This window comes from Arachis hypogaea, chromosome 4 (assembly GCF_003086295.3).
Source record: "Arachis hypogaea cultivar Tifrunner chromosome 4, arahy.Tifrunner.gnm2.J5K5, whole genome shotgun sequence".
NCBI classification, from domain to species: Eukaryota; Viridiplantae; Streptophyta; class Magnoliopsida; order Fabales; family Fabaceae; genus Arachis; species Arachis hypogaea.
This window is the reverse complement of record NC_092039.1, coordinates 81,710,209-81,733,568: the sequence shown is the minus strand read 5'-3', so window position 1 is coordinate 81,733,568 and position 23,360 is coordinate 81,710,209.

The window sequence follows — 23,360 nt, the reverse complement described above, 5'->3', positions numbered from 1 at the left end:
AAAAGGAAATTAAGGAGACGGAAAAGAACGATCATACCATGGTGGGTTGTCTCCCACCCAGCACTTTGCTTTAACGTCCTTAAGTTGGACGCTCCACTAGCTCAGTCTTTTGCTGTGGGTGAATCCTCCAAGAGGAAGATCTCTTGCTCCTGGTTTTTCGCCATCTTTTCGCCATGAAATAGCTTCAAGCGATGTCCATTGACCTTTATAAGTTCAGGACTTGAAGGATGGCTCAAGTGAAAGACTCCGTATGGCTTTGCCCTCTCCACTCAATGGGGACCGTCCCATCTGGATCTCAGCTTGCCTGGCATGAGCCACATTCTGGAGTTGTAAAGGAGGACTAAGTCCCCAGGTTGGAACTCCCTTCTCTTGATGTTCTTATCATGCACAGCTTTCACCTTCTCTTTATACAGCCTGGAGTTTTCATAAGCTTCTAGGCGAAGGTTCTCTAATTCTTGCAGTTGCAACTTCCATTCAGCTCCGGCTTTCTCATTGTCCATGTTGCATTCCTTTACCTCCCAGAAGGCTTTGTGTTCTAACTCAACTGGGAGATGACAGGCCTTTCCATAAACTAAGCGGAAAGGACTCATCCCGATTGGTGTCTTGTATGCTGTCCGATATGCCCAAAGCGCATCTTAGAGCCTGGTGCTCCAGTCCTTTCTGTGAGGCTTGACTATCTTTTGCAGTATGCACTTTATCTCTCTGTTAGACACCTCTGCTTGCCCATTAGTCTGAGGGTGATAGGCTATTGATACTTTATGAATTATCACATGCCTCTTTATTAATCATGTTAGTCTCCTGTTACAAAAGTGAATGCCTTGATCGCTCACGATTGCTCGTGGTGATCCAAAGCGACAGATAATATGGTTTCTAACAAAGGAAACAATAGTGTTAGCATCATCAGTACGGGTTGGAATTGCTTCCACCTATTTAGAAATATAATCTACAGCTAACAGTATATAAAGGTGACCATTAGAATTTGGAAGTGGACCCATGAAGTCAATGCCCCAAACATAAAAAATTTCACAGAAAAGCATAATTTGTTGAGGCATTTAATCCCTCTTGGATATATTACCAAATCTTTGGCAAGGAGAACAAGATTTACAAAGGTCAGTAGCATCTTTAAAAAGATTAGGCCACCAGAATCCACAGTCTAAAACTTTTCTAGCTGTTCGTTGAGGGCCAAAGTGTCCTCCACTCTCAGATGAGTGGCAGGCCTCTAAAATGGATTGGAATTCTGATTGAGGCACACACCGTCTAATTACCTGGTCAGCACCACACCTCCATAGATATGGATCATCCCATACATGGTATTTGGACTCGCTTTTCGGCTTGTCTCTCTGATGCTTAGTAAAATCGGGAGAAAAAGTGTGGCTAACTAGATAATTAGCTACATGTGCATACCGAGGAACTACATCAAATACTGCCTGTAAGCTATCAAATAGGAAATTATCATTAATAGGAATGGAGTCATCTTTAATGTGCTCAAGGCGACTCAAGTGGTCTGCCACTAAATTTTGGTTACTGCTCCTATCTTTAATTTCCAAATCAAATTCTTGCAGCAGTAGCATCCAACGTATTAGCCTTGGTTTAGACTCCTTTTTAGCTAATAAATATTTTAGAGCTGCATGGTCTGAGTACACGACTACCTTAGTACCAAGTAAATAGGCTCAGAATTTATCCAGAGCAAAAACAATAGCTAGAAGCTCTTTTTCAGTAGTAGTGTAGTTAGATTGAGCAGCATCTAAAGTTTTAGATGCATAAGCAATTACAAAAGGGTCGTTACCTTCATGCTGAGCTAGTGCTGCTCCTACTGCGTGATTGGAGGCATCACACATGATTTCAAATGGTTGATTCCAGTCTGGTCCCCTCACAATCGGAGCTTGAGTCAGGACGGTCTTCAGCTTATCAAACGCTTGTTTGCAATCCTCACTGAACTCGAACTCAATGTCTTTCTGCAGCAGTCTGGATAAGGGTAGTGCTACCTTACTGAAGTCCTTAATGAATCTCCTGTAAAAACCTGCATGGCCAAGAAACAAACAGACTTCCCTCACAGAGGAGGGGTAAGGTAAACTAGAAATAACATCCACCTTTGCTGGGTCTACAGAGATACCAGTATCAGAAGTAACATGTCCTAGAACAATTTCTTGTTTCACCAAAAAATGACACTTTTCAAAATTTAAAACAAGGTTTAAACTAAAACACATGTCCAATACTCTAGATAAACTATCCAAGCAAAGGCTAAATGAATCACCATATACGCTAAAGTCATCCATAAAAACTTCCATACAGGTCTCAATGAGATCAGAGAAAAGACTCATCATGCACCTTTGGAAAGTAACTGGTGTATTGCATAAGCCAATGGGCATTCTCTTATAAGCATAAGTCCCAAAAGGACATGTAAAAGTAGTCTTTTCCTGATCTTCGGGAGCTATATGGATTTAAAAATAACTTGTATAACCATCTAAAAAGCAGTAATGAGATTTATCTGACAGGTGATCAAGCATCTGATCAATGAATGGCAAGGGGTAATGATCCTTACGAGTGGCTTGGTTGAGACACCTGTAGTCAATGCAAACTCTCCATGCATTCTGCACTCTGGTTGTTAGAAGTTCTCCCTGCTCATTTCTTATTGTTGTGACTCCAGACTTCTTGGGCACCACTTGCACTGGACTTACCCATTCGCTATCTGAGATGGGATAAATGATATCTGCTTCAAGTAGTCTGGTGACTTCCTTCTTGACAACTTCTAAGATGGTTGGATTCAATCTTCTCTGAGGTTGACGGACAGGCGTTGCTCCTTCTTCTAAGAATATTCTGTGTTCACAAACTTGAGGGCTGATGCCTACTATATCCGCCAAGCTCCATCCAATTGCTTTCTTATGCGTCCTCAATACACTAAGCAGTTGTTCCTCTTGTTGGGAAGTGAGCTCCCTTGCAATGATAACTGGAAACTTCTGTTTGTCCTCAAGGTAAGCATATTTGAGGTGTGGAGGAAGGGACATTAATTCCATTTTCTGCTCATGATTTGGCTCTGGATCATCTGGGGGCTGGTGAAAATGGTAATGAATCTTCAATATGTTCAGAGGGTGTCCCCACACTTGGATCTTGCTCTATATGACTCTCTTCCATTTCTTCCTAGTGAGTTGCAGCTATAATTTTATCAATGATGTCATATTGGAATATGGAGTGATCTTCTAGGGGGTGCTTCATAGCTTCATCCAGATTAAAGCTTACTGTTCTGTCATCTACCTCAAAAGAATAGGTTCCTGAAAAGGCATCCAGATTGAACTTCGAAGTCTTCAAAAATGGTCTTCCAAACAGGATTGATGACGGCTTTCCTAAGTCATTTTGGGGCATCTCCAAGATATAGAAGTCAATGAAAAACGTGAGCCCCTTAATGCTCACTAATACATCTTCAGCAATTCCAACCACTGTAATAATGCTTTTATCTGCTAATACAAAATGAGCTGCCGACCTTTTTAAGGGAGGGAGCCTTAAAGCATTATATATAGACAAGGGCATAATACTCACACACGCTCCTAAATCACACATACTGTTAGAAAATATCACACCTCCAATGGTACAGTTAACCATACATGGGACTGGATCACTACATTTTTCAGGTATATTTTCCATTAAAGCAGATATAGAACTACCTAAAGGAATAGTTTCTAATTCATTAATTTTATCTTTATGTATGCACAATTCTTTTAGAAACTTTGCGTATTTAGGTACTTGTTGAATAACATAAAAAAGGAGAACAATTATCTCAACCTTTTTAAATATTTCTACCATTTTGGGACCAAGTTCTGTCTGCTTTCTGGCTTTTCTAGCAAGGTGTGGAAATGGTATAGGAGTGGCGTCTCTTATGGCTTCAGCTTGCTGGGGTTCTGCATTCCTTGGTTGGGCTGCTTCAGCTTCAGCCATGCCTTGTACTTCATCTTAATTTTTAACATCCTCTACCTCAGCCGTGTCCTCAGCTGGGGCATGCTCTAGCGGGCTTGGCTCCTCAGGATTCCTCCCTTGTATTGTGGCTCTAGACCTCAAGGTAATGGCATTGATGCCACCCTTGGAGTTGGGTAATGGTTGAGAGGAGATTCCACTGGAGCTCGAAGGATGGTTGTTGGAATTATTTAGTGATCCAATCTGTGAGACAAGGGCTTGCAAGGTAGAGTTCAGACCATTTAGAGTAGAAGTAAGGTTGTTTTTCATGGCCTGCTATCTCCAATCAATAGATTGTAATAACTCATCATTAGAAGATGAAGAGGGATAAGTGATCTAAGGGGTCTGCTAAGATGCTTAAGGCTACCTTAGATGAGGTGCTCTGTAGGCCTGATTCTGAATCTACTACCTGAAGTTGTTATTGTTATTCCACCTCTGGTTTCCATTGTTATCTCTGCCTCCTCTGTTATGATTTTCCCTCTAACCCTGATTAGAATTATCTCTCCAACCTTGGTTGGAATTGTCCTGCCATCCATGACTGTAGCTGCCACCTTGATTATATCCTTGATTGGGGCGGTCATAGAAGTTATGAGTGGCTGCCACAGTGTTGTCTTCTTGTTGGAGCTGCGGACATTCATCAGTATAATGACTATAATCAGCACAGATCCTGCATACTCTTTGTGGAACCAACTGTTGGCTTTGCTGTGGTGGAGAAGGCTGAGCTTGCTGAGTTTGTTATTGACTCAACTGCATCTGCTTCAGTAAGTTGGTCATTTCACATATACTCTGAGTTAGAGCAGTAGTCTCTTTGCTAGAGGATACCTCTGCAATAGCTTTCGAGTGGCCTTGCTTCTGCCTGTGATTCATAGTGGATTTAGCTAAGTCGCTGATCAATTGCCATACTTCATCAGTGGTCTTGTACTTTTTCATAGACCCATTGCTAGCACCTTCTAATGTGGTCTTATCTTGAGGCTTCATGCCATGTGTGAAGTAGCCGAACAAAACTAACTTCTCAATCATGTGGTGGGGACATGCTTCCAGAAGATTGTTGAAGCACTCCCAATATTCGTGGAGAGTCTCGGATTCGCCTTGAACAATCATGAAAATTTCCTTCCTCAATCTATCAGTAACTTCAGCTAGAAAGAATTTTTCCAAAAATTCCCTTCTAAGCGTATTCCAGTTAGCAACAGTCACTCTAGGTTGGGCGTAGTACCACTCTCTCGCCTTTCCCTCAAGAGAGAACGGGAAGGCTTTTAACAGAATAGAAGTTTCATCTGCACCATCACGCCTGATAGTAGAACAGGCTGCTTGGAAATCCCTAAGGTGCTTGATAGGCTCTTGAGCAGGTAAGCCATGAAACTTAGGCATCAAGTTGAGTAGTGCAGTCTTTAGTTGAAAATCTGCAGCCACCGCTGGGTGATACGCCTGATACGGTTGCAGTGTAAAATCAGGGGCTCCAACTTCCTGGATAGTAACTCTCCTAGGTGCTGCAATGTCTCCTGTACATAAATCGACCGAATCAGTAGAAAGGGAGCTTGTTTCTTCCTTAAGTGACGTTTCAGATTCGTCCTCGGAGAGGACTAACCGATGCCGAGCTTGCCTTATACGTGGAATAGTTCTTTCAATCTCAGGATCAAATACTGGCAAGCTTGGATCAGGAAGTGAACGCGTCATTCAATGAAAGAAACATGCAGCTCATAGTAGCAAAATAAAATAAAATGCAAATAAATAAATTCCAATCAATAAATTAGCATTCTATTGCAACTCCCCAGGAATGGCGCCAAAAATTGACTTGGCAAAACTTGGCAGATTAAGAATTATTAAGAAAAATGGAGTTGCAAGTACAGCTCTTAACCAGCAAAAATCCACTTGTCAATTTAGAAAAGAGTTGTCACAAATTTTAGAAATAAAATACTGGGAGTATAAGTCCTAGGTCATCTCCCAACGAGTTGTAGAGAGATGTGCTATTTTATTAATCAGAGGTTTTCCAAAATGGTTTTGAGTTTGACAAATAGGAAATTAAATCAGAGAATTTATGTAATTTAAATAAAAACTTGACTGGGAGAAGATTAATCAGAAGTTCTATCCTTGTTAGAATTTTCTCAAAATCAATCAATAATTAGTAGTTGTTTCTACTCAGTTAACCCTCAACGAATAAAGGAAAGTCAAGTTAAAAGTCAACTTCTATTCACAAGTCCTAATCCTCTCCCTTGGGAAGGATTAGAGTCAGTGACTAACAAGCCAACCAACAACAAACCAATTACAATTGAACTCTTGAGTATTCCAACTCAAGGTTCTGCTTTTTATCAACTCCCAATAAAGTTGGGAAACTACTCCATTATCATAAATGTTGACTTCACAAAATTAAGAGGGAAAATAAAAAGATACATAATAACCAATAATCAAAGAGATTAATTAAAAATAAAAAATGGTCTTGTATTAATGAACTCTAAAAATAATCCAATGTCAACTCTGGACAAATTAAGAATATGGAAGACTAAATAAAAAGTACATAAACAAACTAGAATGACCAGTTCCGAAAGTAGACTCTTCTCAATAACCAAAGCCAAAATCTTCAAATCCTAAATTATGAGTGTAAAAGAAAAAACCTAGAGGAGGAGTAAAAATCAGATCTAAAACTAGAAATTATGTAGAATGAATGTTGTCCTTTGTCTCTGCATGTTCCCTGGCTCTAATATGCGTTTCTGGGCCAAAAACCAGGTTAAAACGCAGCCCAGAATCCACGCCAACGACTTCTATAAATTCTACAGATCGCGCACGTCACGCGTACGCATCGGTCACGTGTACGCGTCATTCAGCGATTTTTCTCTCCACGCATGTGCGTCAGGCACGCACTTGCGTCGTTTGCCCGAACTCCAATCCACGCGTACGCGTCCAGCACGCGTACACGTTGCTGTGATTTTGTCCAATTCGCGCACACGCATCAGTGGTGCGCGAAATTGTGAACTATACTTTTTCACAACTCTCATAATCCCCGGTAATGGCTCCAAGAACTTGGTAGCTCAATACCATGGCATTACACAACTTCGCACAACTAACCAGCAAGTGCACTGGGTCGTCCAAGTAATAAACCTTACGCGAGTAAGGGTCGATCCCACGGAGATTGTTAGTATTGAAGCAAGCTATGGTCATCTTGTAAATCTTAGTCAGGCAAACTCAAATGTATATGGTGATGAACGAAAATAACATAAAAGATAAAGATAGTGATACTTATGTAATTCATTGGTAGGAACTTCAGATAAGCGCATGAAGATGCCTTCCCTTCCGTCTCTCTGCTTTCCTACAGTCTTCATCCAATTCTTCTTACTCCTTTCCATGGCAAGCTCGTGTAGGGTCTCACTGTTGTCAGCAGCTACCTCCCATCCTCGCAGTGAAAGCTAATGCACACACTCTGTCACAGTGCTGCCAATCACCGGTGTGGTTCCCTCCCCTACCGGAATAGAATCCAATGATTCTTTTGCGTCTGTCACTAACGCCCAGTAAGTTACAGGTTTGAAGCACGTCACAGTCATTCAGTCATTGAATCCTACTCAGAATACCACAGACAAGGTTAGACCTTCCGGATTCTCTTGAATGCTGCCATCAATTCTTGCCTATACCACGAAGATTCTGACTTCACGGAATGGCTGGCTCGTTTGTCAGGCGAGCACTCGGTTGTCAGGCGATCAACCATGCATCGTGCAATCAGGAATCCAAGAGATATTCACCAAGCCTCAAATGCTTGTAGAACAAGAGTGGTTGTCAGTCACTTTGTTCATGGGTGAGAATGGTGATGGGCGTCAATCATCACCTTCATCAAGTTGAAGAACAAGTGATATCTTGGATAAAGAACAAGCGGAATTGAATGGAAGAACAATAGTAATTGCATTAATACTCGAGGTACAGCAGAGCTCCACACCTTAATCTATGGTGTGTAGAAGCTCCACCGTTGAAAATACATAAGCATAAGGTCTAGGCATGGCCGAATGGCCAGCCTCCCAATGATCTAAGATCTAAAGTGATCAAAAGATATAAAGATCCAAAGACTTCTAATACAATAGTCAAAGGTCCTACTTATAGAAAACTAGTAACCTAAGGTGTACAGAAATGAGTAAATGACATAAAAATCCACTTCCGGGCCCACTTGGTGTGTGCTTGGGCTGAGCAATGAAGCAAATTTCGTGCAGAGACTCCTCTTGGAGTTAAACGCCAGCTTTAGTGCCAGTTTGGGCGTTTAACTCCCATTTGGGTGCCAGTTCCAGCGTTTAACGCTGGGATTTCCTGAGGTGACTTTGAACGCCGGTTTGGGCCATCAAATCTTGGGCAAAGTATGGACTATCATATATTGCTGGAAAGCCCAGGATGTCTACTTTCCAAAGCCGTTAAGAGCGCGCCAATTGGGCTTCTGTAGCTCCAGAAAATCCACTTCGAGTGCAGGGAGGTCAGAATCCAATAGCATCTGCAGTCCTTTTCAGTCTCTGAATCAGATTTTTGCTCAGGTCCCTCAATTTCAGCCAGAAAATACCTGAAATCACAGAAAAACACACAAACTCATAGTAAAGTCCAGAAAAGTGAATTTTAACTAAAAACTAATAAAAATATACTAAAAACTAACTATATCATATCAAAAACATACTAAAAACAATGCCAAAAAGTATACAAATTATCCGCTCATCACAACACCAAACTTAAATTGTTGCTTGTCCCCAAGCAACTGAAAATCAAATAAGATAAAAAGAAGAGAATATGCAATGAATTCCAAAAACATCTATGAAGATCAGTATTAATTAGATGAGCGGGGCTTTTAACTTTTTGCCTCTGAACAGTTTTGGCATCTCACTCTCTCCTTTGAAATTCAGAATGATTGGCTTCTTTAGGAACTCAGAATCCAGATAGTGTTAATGATTCTCCTAGTAAAGTATGATGATTCTTGAACATATCTACTTATTGAGTCTTGGCTGTGGCCCAAAGCACTCTGTCTTCCAGTATTACCACCGGATACATACATGCCACAGACACATAATTGGGTGAACCTTTTCAGATTGTGACTCAGCTTTGCTAAAGTCCCCAATTAGAGGTGTCCAGGGTTCTTAAGCACACTCTTATTTGCCTTGGATCACAACTCTTATTTCTCTATTTCTTTTCGTTTTCTTTCTCTTTTTTTTCTTTTTTTTTCGATTTTTCTCTCTTTTTTTTTTTTTGAATAGCTTTTTCTTGCTTCAAGAATCATTTTTATGATTTTTCAGATCCTCAGTAACATGTCTCCTTTTTCATCATTCTTTCAAGAGCCAACATTCATGAACCACAAATTCAAGATACACATGCACTGTTTAAGCATACATTCAGAGAACAAAATTATTGCCACCACATCAAAATAATTAAACTGTTATAAAATTCAAAATTCATGCACTTCTTTTTCTTTTTCAATTAAGCACATTTTTATTCAAGAAAGGTGATGGATTCATAGGACATTCATAACTTTAAGGCATAGACACTAAGACACTAATGATCACAAGACACAAACATGGATAAACATAAGCATAAAATTCGAAAAACAGAAGAATAAATAACAAGGAAATCAAGGAACGGGTCCACCTTAGTGATGGCGGCTCTTCCTTGCTCTTGAAGATCCTATGGAGTGCTTGAGCTCCTCAATGTCTCTTCCTTGTCTTTGTTGCTCCTCCCTCATGATTCTTTGATCTTCTCTAATCTCATGAAGGATGATGGAGTGTTCTTGATGCTCCACCCTTAGTTGTCCCATGTTGGAACTTAACTCTCCTAGGGAGGTGTTTAGTTGCTCCCAATAGTTTTGCGGAGGAAAGTGCATCCCTTGAGGAATCTCAGGGATCTCATGATGAGTGGGATCTCTTGTATACTCCATCCTTTTCTTGGTGATGGGCTTGTCCTCATCAATGGGGATGTCTCCCTCTATGTCAACTCCAACTGAATAACAGAGGTGACAAATGAGATGAGGAAAGGCTAATCTTGCCACAGTGGAGGTCTTGTCCGCCACTTTATAGAGTTCTTGGGCTATAACCTCATGAACCTCTATTTCTTCTCCAATCATGATGCTATGGATCATGATAGCCCGGTCTATGGTAACTTCGGACCGGTTGCTAGTGGGAATGATTGAGCGTTGTATGAACTCTAACCATCCTCTAGCCACGGGCTTGAGGTCATGCCTTCTCAATTGGACCGGCTTTCCCCTTGAATCTTGCTTCCATTGTGCGCCCTCTTCACATATGACTGTGAGGACTTGGTCCAACCTTTGATCAAAGTTGACCCTTCTTGTGTAAGGATGTTCATCTCCTTGCATCATAGGCAAGTTGAACGCCACCCTTACACTCTCCGGACTAAAATCCAAGTATTTCCCCTGAACCATAGTGAGATAATTCTTTGGATTCGGGTTCACACTTTGGTCATGGTTCTTGGTGATCCATGCATTGGCATAGAACTCTTGAACCATCAAGATTCCGACTTGTTGAATGGGGTTGGTAAGAACTTCCCAACCTCTTCTTCGGATCTCATGTCGGATCTCCGGATATTCACCCTTTTTGAGTGAAAAAGGGACCTCGGGGATCACCTTCTTCAAGGCCACAACTTCATAGAAGTGGTCTTGATGCACCCTTGAGAGGAATCTATCCATCTCCCATGACTCGGAGGTAGAAGCCTTTGCCTTCCCTTTCCTCTTTCTAGAGGTTTCTCCGGCCTTGGATGCCATAATGGTTATGGAAAAACGAAAAAGCAACGCTTTTACCACACCAAACTTAAAATGTTTGCTCGTCCTCGAGCAAAAGAAGAAAGAGGAGAGTAAAAGAAGAAGAAATGAGGAAGAGGGAGATGGTGGTGTGTTCGGCCAAAGAGGGGGAGAAGAGGTGTTTAGGTTGTGTGAAAATGAAGGGTTGAAGAAGGGTATATATAGGAGAGAGGGGGTAAAGGGTTCGGCCATGATGGGTGGGTTTGGGAGGGAAAGTGGTTTGAATTTGAAGGGTGAGGTTGGTGGGGGTTTATGAAGGATGGATGTGAGTGGTGAAGAGATAGATGGGATTTGATAGGTGAAGGGTTTTTGGGGAAGAGGTGTTGAGGTGATTGGTGAATGGGGGAAGAAGAGAGAGAGTGATGGTAGGGTCCTGTGGGGTCCACAGATCCTGTAGTGTCAAGGAAAAGGCATCCCTGCACCAAATGGCATCAAAATCCACGTTTTGAGCCATTTCTGGCGTTAAACGCCGGGCTGGTGCCCATTCCTGGCGTTTAACGCCAGGTTCTTGCCCTTTACTGGCGTTTAACGCAAGTCTGGTGCCCCTTTCTGGCGTTAAACGCCCAGATGGGTGCCAGACTGGGCGTTAAACGCCCAACTGCTAGGCTGACTGGCGTTTAAACGCCAGCAGCATCTTCCTCCAGGGTGTGCTGTTTTTCTTTCTGTTTTTCACTCTGTTTTTGCTTTTTTCATTATTTTTGTGACTTCTTATGATCATCAACCTACAAAAAAGATAAAATAACAAAAGAAAATAATTAATTATAAAACATTGGGTTGCCTCCCAACAAGCGCTTCTTTAGTGTCATTAGCTTGACAGAGGACTCTCATGGAGCCTCAGAAGTGCTCAGAACCGTGTTGGAACCTCCCAACACCAAACTTAGAGTTTGAATGTGGGGGTTCAACACCAAACTTAGAGTTTGGTTGTGGCCTCCCAACACCAAACTTAGAGTTTGACTGTGGGGGCTCAGTTTGGCTCTGTTTTGAGAGAAGCTCTTCATGCTTCTTCTCCATGAAGACAGAGGGATATCCTTGGGCCTTAAACACCAAGGATTCTTCATTCACTTGAATGATCAACTCTCCTCTATCAACATCAATCACAGCCTTTGCTGTGGCTAGGAAGGGTCTGCCAAGGATGATGGATTCATCCATGCACTTCCCAGTCTTTAGGGCTATGAAATCAGTAGGGATGTAATGGTCTTCAATCTTCACCAAAACATCCTCTACAAGTCCATAAGCTTGTTTTCTTGAGTTGTCTGCCATCTCTAGTGAGATTCTTGCAGCTTGTACCTCAAAGATCCCTAGCTTCTCCATTACAGAGAGGGGCATGAGGTTTACACTTGACCCTAAGTCACACAAGGCCTTTTTGAAGGTCATGGTGCCTATGGTACAAGGTATGGAAAACTTCCCAGGATCCTGCCTCTTTTGAGGCAGTTTCTGTTTAGACAAGTCATCCAGTTCTTTGGTGAGCAAAGGGGGTTCATCCTCCTAAGTCTCATTTCCAAATAACTTGTCATTTAGCTTCATGATTGCTCTAAGGTATTTGGCAGCTTGCTCCTCAGTGACATACTCATCCTCTTCAGAGGAAGAATACTCATCAGAGCTCATGAATGGCAGAAGTAAGTCCAATGGGATCTCAATGGTCTCAGTTTGAGCCTCAGATTCCCAAGGTTCCTCATTGGGGAACTCAGTGGAGGTCAGTGGACGTTCAGTGAGGTCTTCCTCAGTGGCATTCACTGCCTCTTCTTCCTCCCAGAATTCGGCCATGTTAATGGCTTTGCACTCTCCTTTTGGATTTTCTTCTGTATTGCTTGGAAGAGTACTTGGAGGGAGTTCAGTAATTTTCTTGCTCAGCTGACCCACTTGTCCTTCCAAATTCCTAATGGAGGACCTAGTTTCAGTCATGAAACTTTGAGTGGTTTTGATTAGATCAGAGACCATGGTTGCTAAGTCAGAGGTACTCTGCTTAGAACTCTCTGTCTGTTGCTGAGAAGATGATGGGAAAGGCTTGCTATTGCCAAACCTGTTTCTCCCACCATTATTGTTATTGAAACCTTGTTGAGGTCTCTGTTGATCCTTCCATGAAAGATTTGGGTGATTCCTCCATGAAGGATTGTAGGTGTTTCCATAGGGTTCTCCCATGTAATTCACCTCTTCTATTGAAGGGTTCTCAGGATCATAAGCTTCTTCCTCAGATGAAGCTTCCTTAGTACTGCTTGGTGCATTTTGCATTCCAGACAGACTTTGAGAAATCATATTGACTTGTTGAGTCAATATTTTATTCTGAGCCAATATGGCATTCAGAGTGTCAATCTCAAGAACTCCTTTCATCTGACTAGTCCCATTGTTCACAGGATTTCTTTCAGAAGTGTACATGAATTGGTTATTTGCAACCATTTCAATCAGTTCTTGAGCTTCAGTAGGCGTCTTCTTCAGATGAAGAGATCCTCCAGAAGAGCTATCCAAAGACATCTTGGACAGTTCAGACAGACCATCATAGAAAATACCTATGATGCTCCATTCAGAAAGCATATCAGTGGGACACTTTCTGATCAATTGTTTGTATCTTTCCCAAGCTTCATAGAGGGATTCTCCTTCCTTTTGTCTGAAGGTTTGGACTTCCACTCTAAGCTTACTCAATTTTTGAGGTGGAAAGAACTTTGCCAAGAAGGCATTGACTAGCTTTTCCCAAGAGTCCAGGCTTTCTTTAGGTTGAGAGTCCAACCATGTTCTAGCTCTGTCTCTTACAGCAAAAGGGAATAGCATCAGTCTGTAGACCTCAGGGTCAACCCCATTAGTCTTGACTGTGTCACAGATTTGCAAGAACTCAGCTAAAAACTGATGAGGATCTTCCAGTGGAAGTCCATGGAACTTGCAATTCTGTTGCATTAGAGAAACCAATTGAGGCTTAAGCTCAAAGTTGTTTGCTCCAATGGCAGGGATAGAGATGCTTCTCCCATAGAAGTCGGGAGTAGGTGCAGTAAAGTCACCCAGCACCTTCCTTGCATTGTTGGTATTATTGTTGTTTTCGGCTGCCATGTGTTCTTCTTCCTTGAAGAATTCGGTCAGGTGCTCTAAAGAGAGTTGTGCTTTGGCTTCTCTTAGCTTTCTCTTCAAGGTCCTTTCAGGTTCAGGATCAGCCTCAACAAGAATGCCTTTGTCCTTGCTCCTGCTCATAAGAAAGAGAAGGGAACAAGAAAATATGGAATCCTCTATGTCACAGTATAGAGATTCCTTAAGGTGTCAGAGGAAAAGAAGAGTAGAAGACAGAAGTGGAAAATTCGAACTTAACAAAGAAGATAGAGTTCGAATTTTGCCTTAAGGGATAGTGTTAGTCCATAATTTGAAGGATGTGAGAAGGAGGGAAGTAATTTTCGAAAATTAAGTGGAAAATTTAAAAAAAATATTTTTGAAAAACATTACTTAATTTTCGAAAATGAAAAGGGAAAAGAAATCAAATGATTTTTGAAAAAGATTTTGAAATTAGAAATCAGAAACATTTGATTGAAAACTATTTTGAAAAAGATGTGGTTAAGAAGATATGATTGGTTTTAAAAAGATGTGATTGAGAAGATATGATTTGAAAACAATTTTAAAAGATATGATTTGAAAACAATTTGAAAAGATATGATTTTAAAAATTAATGACTTGCCTAACAAGAAAAGATATGAATCAAACATAAAACCTTCCTCAACAGAAAAGGCAAAAAATGTTCAATCAAATCATTAATTGTTAATAAGTATTTTTGAAAAAGGAAAGAAATTGATTTTGAAAAAGATTTGATTGAAAATTGATTTGAAAAAGATTTGATTTTGAAAAGATTTTGAAAACTTAGAAAAAATCTGATTTGAAAACAAAATCTTCCTCCCCTAGCCATCCTGGCGTTAAACGCCCAGAATGGTATCCATTCTGGCGTTTAACGCCCAAAATGCTACCCTTTTGGGCGTTAAACGCCCAACCAGGTACCCTGGCTGGCGTTTAAACGCCAGTCTGTCCTTCTTCACTGGGCGTTTTGAACGCCCAGCTTTTTCTGTGCAATTCCTCTGCTGTATGTTCTGAATCTTCAATTCTCTGTATATTTGACTTGAAAAGACACAAATTAAAAATATTTTTGGATTTTTAATAATAAGGACAAACCAAAATGCAACAAGAATCAAATGACAATGCATGCAAGACACCAAACTTAGCAGTTTGTATACTACTGACACTAACAAAACGAAAATGCATATGAGACACACAAAACACTCAAGTCAATAGAATTCAAAGATCAGAACAAGGAAATCATCAAGAACAACTTGAAGATCAATGAGGACACATGCATGAATGCAATAAGAACAGAAACATGCAATTGACACTAAACTTAAGATGAGACTCTAGACTCAAAAAAGAAATATTTTTGGATTTTATGATTTTATAATTTTTTTTTGGATTTTTCGAAAATTATGTAGAAAAAGAAAATAAAGGTATCAAAATTCTTAATGAGAATTCCAGGAATCATGCAATGTTAGTCTAAAGCTTTAGTCTAAAGAAATTAGACATGGCCGGCCAAGCTTCAGCAGGACATTGCATTCAAGAGCTAAATTGATGAAGATCAATCAGCTTTGGTGATGATAAGAACATCACCTTGAAACACTAGAATTCATTCTTAAGAACTCTGAAGAAAAATACCTAATCTAAGCAACAAGATGAACCGTCAGTTGTCCAGCCTAAACAATCCCGGGCAATAACACCAAAAACTTGATGTTGTTGCCGGATCTTGGCACTGATGTTACCAAAAGCTTGCTCAAAACTTGAACAATCCCCGGCAACGGCGCCAAAAACTTGGTGCGCGAAATTGTGAACTATACTTTTTCACAACTCTCATAATCCCCGGTAATGGCTCCAAGAACTTGGTAGCTCAATACCATGGCATTACACAACTTCGCACAACTAACCAGCAAGTGCACTGGGTCGTCCAAGTAATAAACCTTACGCGAGTAAGGGTCGATCCCACGGAGATTGTTAGTATTGAAGCAAGCTATGGTCATCTTGTAAATCTTAGTCAGGCAAACTCAAATGTATATGGTGATGAACGAAAATAACATAAAAGATAAAGATAGTGATACTTATGTAATTCATTGGTAGGAACTTCAGATAAGCGCATGAAGATGCCTTCCCTTCCGTCTCTCTGCTTTCCTACAGTCTTCATCCAATTCTTCTTACTCCTTTCCATGGCAAGCTCGTGTAGGGTCTCACTGTTGTCAGCAGCTACCTCCCATCCTCGCAGTGAAAGCTAATGCACACACTCTGTCACAGTGCTGCCAATCACCGGTGTGGTTCCCTCCCCTACCGGAATAGAATCCAATGATTCTTTTGCGTCTGTCACTAACGCCCAGTAAGTTACAGGTTTGAAGCACGTCACAGTCATTCAGTCATTGAATCCTACTCAGAATACCACAGACAAGGTTAGACCTTCCGGATTCTCTTGAATGCTGCCATCAATTCTTGCCTATACCACGAAGATTCTGACTTCACGGAATGGCTGGCTCGTTTGTCAGGCGAGCACTCGGTTGTCAGGCGATCAACCATGCATCGTGCAATCAGGAATCCAAGAGATATTCACCAAGCCTCAAATGCTTGTAGAACAAGAGTGGTTGTCAGTCACTTTGTTCATGGGTGAGAATGGTGATGGGCGTCAATCATCACCTTCATCAAGTTGAAGAACAAGTGATATCTTGGATAAAGAACAAGCGGAATTGAATGGAAGAACAATAGTAATTGCATTAATACTCGAGGTACAGCAGAGCTCCACACCTTAATCTATGGTGTGTAGAAGCTCCACCGTTGAAAATACATAAGCATAAGGTCTAGGCATGGCCGAATGGCCAGCCTCCCAATGATCTAAGATCTAAAGTGATCAAAAGATATAAAGATCCAAAGACTTCTAATACAATAGTCAAAGGTCCTACTTATAGAAAACTAGTAACCTAAGGTGTACAGAAATGAGTAAATGACATAAAAATCCACTTCCGGGCCCACTTGGTGTGTGCTTGGGCTGAGCAATGAAGCAAATTTCGTGCAGAGACTCCTCTTGGAGTTAAACGCCAGCTTTAGTGCCAGTTTGGGCGTTTAACTCCCATTTGGGTGCCAGTTCCAGCGTTTAACGCTGGGATTTCCTGAGGTGACTTTGAACGCCGGTTTGGGCCATCAAATCTTGGGCAAAGTATGGACTATCATATATTGCTGGAAAGCCCAGGATGTCTACTTTCCAAAGCCGTTGAGAGCGCGCCAATTGGGCTTCTGTAGCTCCAGAAAATCCACTTCGAGTGCAGGGAGGTCAGAATCCAACAGCATCTGCAGTCCTTTTCAGTCTCTGAATCAGATTTTTGCTCAGGTCCCTCAATTTCAGCCAGAAAATACCTGAAATCACAGAAAAACACACAAACTCATAGTAAAGTCCAGAAAAGTGAATTTTAACTAAAAACTAATAAAAATATACTAAAAACTAACTATATCATATCAAAAACATACTAAAAACAATGCCAAAAAGTATACAAATTATCCGCTCATCAATCAGCCATGCGTGTGCGCCACTGTTCGCTGGTTGTCTCTTTTATTTCTTGTGCTCCTTCTCTTTTTGCAAGCTTCCTCTCCATTCTCTAAGCCATTCTTACCCTATGAAGCCTGAAACACTTAACACACAGATCACGGCATCAAATGGTATAAAGGAGAATAAGAATATACAATTAAAAGATCTTTAGAAAGCAAGTTTTCAATCATAGAACAATTTTGGGAAGGAATTGTAAATACATGCAAATCATATGAATAAGTGGGTGAAGACTTGATAAAACCACTCAATTAAACACAATAAATAATCATAAAATAATGGTTTATCAAACTTCAATTGGCTCCTCATGAACCTTGGGTTCCATCAATTCTTCAATAGGAGGAATCTTAGTAGACTTTGGGTATCCAACTACTCTTTGGGAATTGAACGCCCAGCTTGTATCCTTTTTCTGGCATTCGCCGCCAGCTTTTGTGCTGCTTTGGGCGTTGAACACCCAGTAAGGCCTTCCTTATTGGCGTTCAACGCCAGTGATGGTGCTTCCTTGGGAGTTGAACGCCCAGTAAGGACCTCCTTACTGGCGTTCAACACTAGAGATGGCTCACCCTTGGGCGTTGAACGCCCATTAAGGTCTTCCTTACTTGTGTTCAATGCCATTAATGGTGCTTCATTGGGCATTCAATGCCCAGTAAGGACTTCCTTACTGGTGTTCAACTCCAATGCATCCCCTTCAAATTTGGCCTTAGTTTCTACAGTGATGGCCTTGAACTCTTCTCTTCGATTAACCTCAGCGTTACTTGGAAGAGTATTAAGAGGAATCTCAGGGATTCCCTTACTCAGCTGACCAACTTGTACCACTAGATTTCTAATGGAGAACATAGTGTCTATTATGAAACTGTGAGTGGTCTTAGAGAGTTCAGAGACTATGGTTGCTAAGTCAGAGAGGCTCTGCTTAGAAGTCTCCATCTGTTGCTGAGAAGGTGGGAATAGTGGTCTATTGTTGAACCTATTTTGGGTTCTTCCACTTTTGTTGTTGTTGAAGCCTTGCTGAGGCTTGTGTTGTGGTGGACGAAATTGTGATTTCTATCTTTTGAGCTTTAGCATATATTTACTCTTAGGGCACTGTTTATTTTCACAACTCCGTTCAACTAACCAGCAAGTGTACTGGGTCATCCAAGTAATAAACCTTACGTGAGTAAGGGTCGAATCCACAGAGATTGTTGGTATGAAGCAAGCTATGGTCACCTTGCAAATCTCAGTTAGGCAGATTAAATTGGTTTATGATTTTTTGGAATAATTAATAATAAAAAGGAATAATAAAAGGGATAGAAGACTTATGCAGATTCATTGGTAGGAATTTCAGATAAGCGGATGGAGATGCTGTAGAGCCCAAGGACGCCTACTCTCCTACTGCTTCTACTCAATCCTTCTTACTCCTTTCCATGGCAAGCTTTGTATAGGGGTTCACCATCAACTGTGGCTACTTTCTTCCTCTCGGGGAAATATCCTGTGCGGCTGTCACTCGCACAGCTAACCAGTCTGGAGGCATCACCCATGGCTGATGGCTACATCCCATCCTCGCAGTGAAAACTAATGCTACGCACTCTGTCACAGTACGGCTAATCACCGGTTGGTTCCCGCTCCTACTGGAATAGAATCCCTCTTTTGCGTCTGTCACTAACGCCCAGCAGGTTAAAGTTTGAAGCACGTCACAGTCATTCATTACCGGAATCCTACTCGGAATACCACAGACAAGGTGAGACTTTCCGGATTCCCAGGATCCTACTCGGAATACCACAGACAAGGTGAGACTTTCCGGATCCTCATAAATGCCGCCATCTATCTAGCTTATACCACGAAGATTCTGTTGGGGAATCTAAGAGATACGCATTCAAGCTCTGTTGCATGTAGAACGGAAGTGGTTGTCAATCACGCGCGTTCATAAGTGAGAATGATAATGAGGGTAATCTGACTCATTACATCCATCATGTTCTTGGGTACGAATGAATATCTTGGAATAAGAATAAGAGAGATTTGAATAAAAGATAATAGAATTTCATTAATACTTGAGGTACAGCAGAGCTCCACACCCTTAATCTATGGTGTGCAGAAACTCCACCGTTGAAAATACATAAGCAAAGAGTTCAGGCATGGCCGAATGGCCAGCCCTCTCTAACGTGATCACCGGATTCGAAAATACAATCCAGGATGTCTAATACAATAGATAAATGTCCTATATATACTAGACTAGCTACTAGGGTTTACATGAGTAGGTAATTGATGCATAAATCCACTTCCGGGGCCCACTTGGTGTATGCTTGGGCTGAGCTTGATCATTCCACGAGCTAAGGCATTTCTTGGCGTTAAACTTTGAGTTATGACGTGTTTTGGGCGTTTAACTCCGGATCATGACGTTTTTCTGGCGTTTAACTCCAGACAGCAGCGTGTACTTGGCGTTTAACGCCAAGTTACGTCATCATTCTTCGAATAAAGTATGGACTATTATATATGGCTGGAAAGCCCTGGATGTCTACTTTCCAACGCCGTTGTGAGCGCGCCAATTGGAGTTCTGTAGCTCCAGAAAATCCATTTCGAGTGCAGGGAGGTCAGATTCCAACAGCATCAGCAGTCCTTTTGTCAGCCTTCTTCAGAGTTTTGCTCAAATCCCTCAATTTCAGTCAGAATTTACCTGAAATCACAGAAAAACACACAAACTCATAGTAAAGTCCAGAAATGTGAATTTAACATAAGAACTAATGAAAACACCCCTAAAAGTAGCTTAAACTTACTAAAAACTATATGAAAACAATGCCAAAAAGCGTATAAATTATCCGCTCATCACAACACCAAACTTAAATTGTTGCTTGTCCCCAAGCAACTGAAAATCAAATAGGATAAAAAGAAGAGAATATACTATAAAGTCCAAAATATCAATGAATATTAATTTAATTACATGAGCGGGACTTGTAGCTTTTTGCTTCTGAACAGTTTTGGCATCTCACTTTTTCCTTTGTAGTTTAGAGTGATTGGCTTCTCTAGGAACTTAGAATTTCAGATAGTGTTATTGACTTTCCTAGTTAGGCATGTTGATTCTTGAACTCAGCTACTTATGAGTCTTGGCTGTGGCCCTAAGCACTTTGTCTTCCAGTATTACCACCGGATACACAAATGCCACAGACACATAACTGGGTGAACCTTTTCAGATTGTGATTCAGCTTTGCTAAAGTCCCCAGTTAGTGGTGTCCAGAGCTCTTAAGCACAGTCTTTAGCTTTGGATCACGGCTTTAACCATTCAGTCTCAAGCTTTTCACTTGGACCTTCATGACACATGCACATGGTTAGGGACAGCTTGATTTAGCCGCTTAGGCCTGGATTTTAATTTCCTAGGGCCCTCCTATCCATTAATGCTCAAAGCCTTGGATCCTTGCTTTTAAAATTTTCGCCACTTTTTTTTTTCACTGCTTTTTCTTGCTTCAAGAATCAATTTCATGATGTTTTTCAGATCATCAATAACATTTCTCTTTGTTCATCATTCTTTCAAGAACCAACAATTTTAACACTCATAAACAACAAGATCAAAAATATGCACTTTTCATTCATTCATTCAGAAAACAAAAATTATTGCCACCACATCAATATAATTAAATTAAATTCACTAATGAATTCGAAAATTATGTACTTCTTGTTCTTTTGAATTAAAACATTTTTCTTTTAAGAGAGGTGAAAGACTAATGGATTTTATTCATAGCTTTTAAGGCATGGTTACACACTAATGATCATGAAGTAGAAACACAAAAACATAGATAAACATAGTACTTAAAAACCGAAAACAGAAAGAAAATAAAGAACAAGGAATGAATCCACCTCTAGTGGCGTCTTCTTCTTGAAGGACCAATGATGTTCTTCAATTCTTCTATGTCCCTTCCTTGCCTTTGTTTCTCCTCCCTCATTGCTCTTTGATCTTCTCTTATTTCTTGGAGAGTGAGGGCGTGTTCATGATGTTCCACCCTTAGTTGTTCAACATTATGGCTCAAGTCTTCCAAAGAGGTACTAAGTTGCTCCCAATAGTTGTTGGGAGGAAAGTGCATTCCTTGAGGCATTTGTTGATGATGAACTTCCTCATGTTCTTCTTGAGGGCCGTGAGGAACTTCCCTTGTTTGCTCCATCCTTCTCTTGGTGATGGGCTTGTCTTCTTCAATGGAGACATCTCCATCTATGATAACTCCGGCTTAATAACATAGATGGCATATGAGGTGGGGGAAGGCTAGCCGTGCCATGTATGAAGGCTTATCAGCTATTTTGTAGAGTTCATTAGAGATGACTTCATGAACCTCTACTTCCTCTCCAATCATGATGCTATGAATCATGATGGCCCGATCCACAGTAACTTCAGATCGGTTGCTTGTAGGGATGATGGATCTTTGGATGAACTCCAACCATCCTCTAGCTACAGGCTTGAGGTCCAGTCTTCTTAGTTGGACTGGTTTGCCTTTGAAGTCTACTCTCCATTGGGCGCCTTCCACACAAATGTCCATTAGGACTTGGTCCAACCTTTGATTAAAGTTGACTCTTCTTGTGTAGGGGCATTCATCACCTTGCATCATGGGTAGATGAAACGCCAATCTCACATTTTCCGGACTGAAATCTAAGTATTTCCCCCGAACCATTGTGATATAGTTCTTTGGATTCGGGTTCATACTTTGATCATGGTTCCTAGTGATCCATGCATTAGCATAGAACTCTTGAACCATCAATATTCCAACTTGTTGCATAGGGTTGGTTATGACTTCCCACCCTCTTCTTTGGATCTCATGTCGGATTTCCGGATACTCATTCTTTTTGAGCTTGAAAGGGACCTCGGGGATCACCTTCTTCTTTGCCACAACATCATAGAAGTGGTCTTGATGGCTTTTGGAGATGAATCTCTCTTTCTCCCATGACTCGGAAGTGGAAGCTTTTGCCTTCCCTTTTCCTTTTCTTGAGGAAACTCCGGTCTTGGGTGCCATTGATGGTGAATGAAAAATAAAAAGCTTAGGCTTTTTACCACACCAAACTTAAAATTTGCTCATCCTCGAGCAAAAAGAAAAGAAGAGTAGAAGAAGAAGAAGAAAATTTGGAAGAGAGGGAGAGAAGTGGGTTCGGCTATATGAGAGAAGAATGGGTAGTGTTGTGTGAAAATGAAGAAGAAAGGAGAGGTATTTATAGGGAGGGGGGAGGGTTAGGTTTCGGCCATTTTGGGTGGGAAAGGGTGGGAAATTGAATTTGAATGTAATGGAGGTAGGTGGGATTTATGGGGAAGAGGAGGTTGATGTGAATGGTGCATGGGGAAATTGGGAAGAGGGGTTGAGGTGATTGGTGAAGGTTTTTGGGAAGTGTGACATGGAAAATGAGATTTGGATTAGGAGAGTGTGATTAGGATTAAAAGAAAAGGTAGGTGGGGATTCTGTGGGGTCCACAGATCCTGAGGTGAAAAGAAATACCATTCCTTCACCCTATAGGCGTGTAAATTGCCTTCATGCACCATTCTGGCGTTCAAACGCCCATTGGTGCATGTTCTGGGCGTTAAACGCCCATGTGATGCTTGTTTCTGGCGTTGAACGCCAGTTTCAAGCTTGTTTCTGGCGTTCAGCGCCAGATTGTCCTCTGTGTGCACATCCTGGCGTTAAACGCCAGGTTGTTGCTTGTTTTGGGCGTTCAACGCCAGAAAGATGCTCTGTTCTGGCGTTGAACGCCAGCCAGATGCATCTTCTGGGCGTTGAACGCCAGCCCGTGCGTCCTCCAGGGTGAAAAATTTTTTTCTTCTGTTTTTGACTCTGTTTTTAAGTTTTTTGATTTTTTCGTGACTCCTCATGATCATGTACCTAATTCAACACAAAAATAACACCAAAACAAAATAAAATAAAATTAGATAAATAAAATTGGGTTGCCTCCCAACAAGCGCTTCTTTAATGTCAATAGCTTGACAGTGGCTCTCATGGAGCCACAAGATGATCAGGTCAATTTAGTGTGTTGTCTCCACACCAAACTTAGAGTTTGGATATGGAATTTGAACACCAAACTTAGAGTTTGGTTGTGGCCTCACAACACCAAACTTAGAGTTTGACTGTGTGGGCTCTT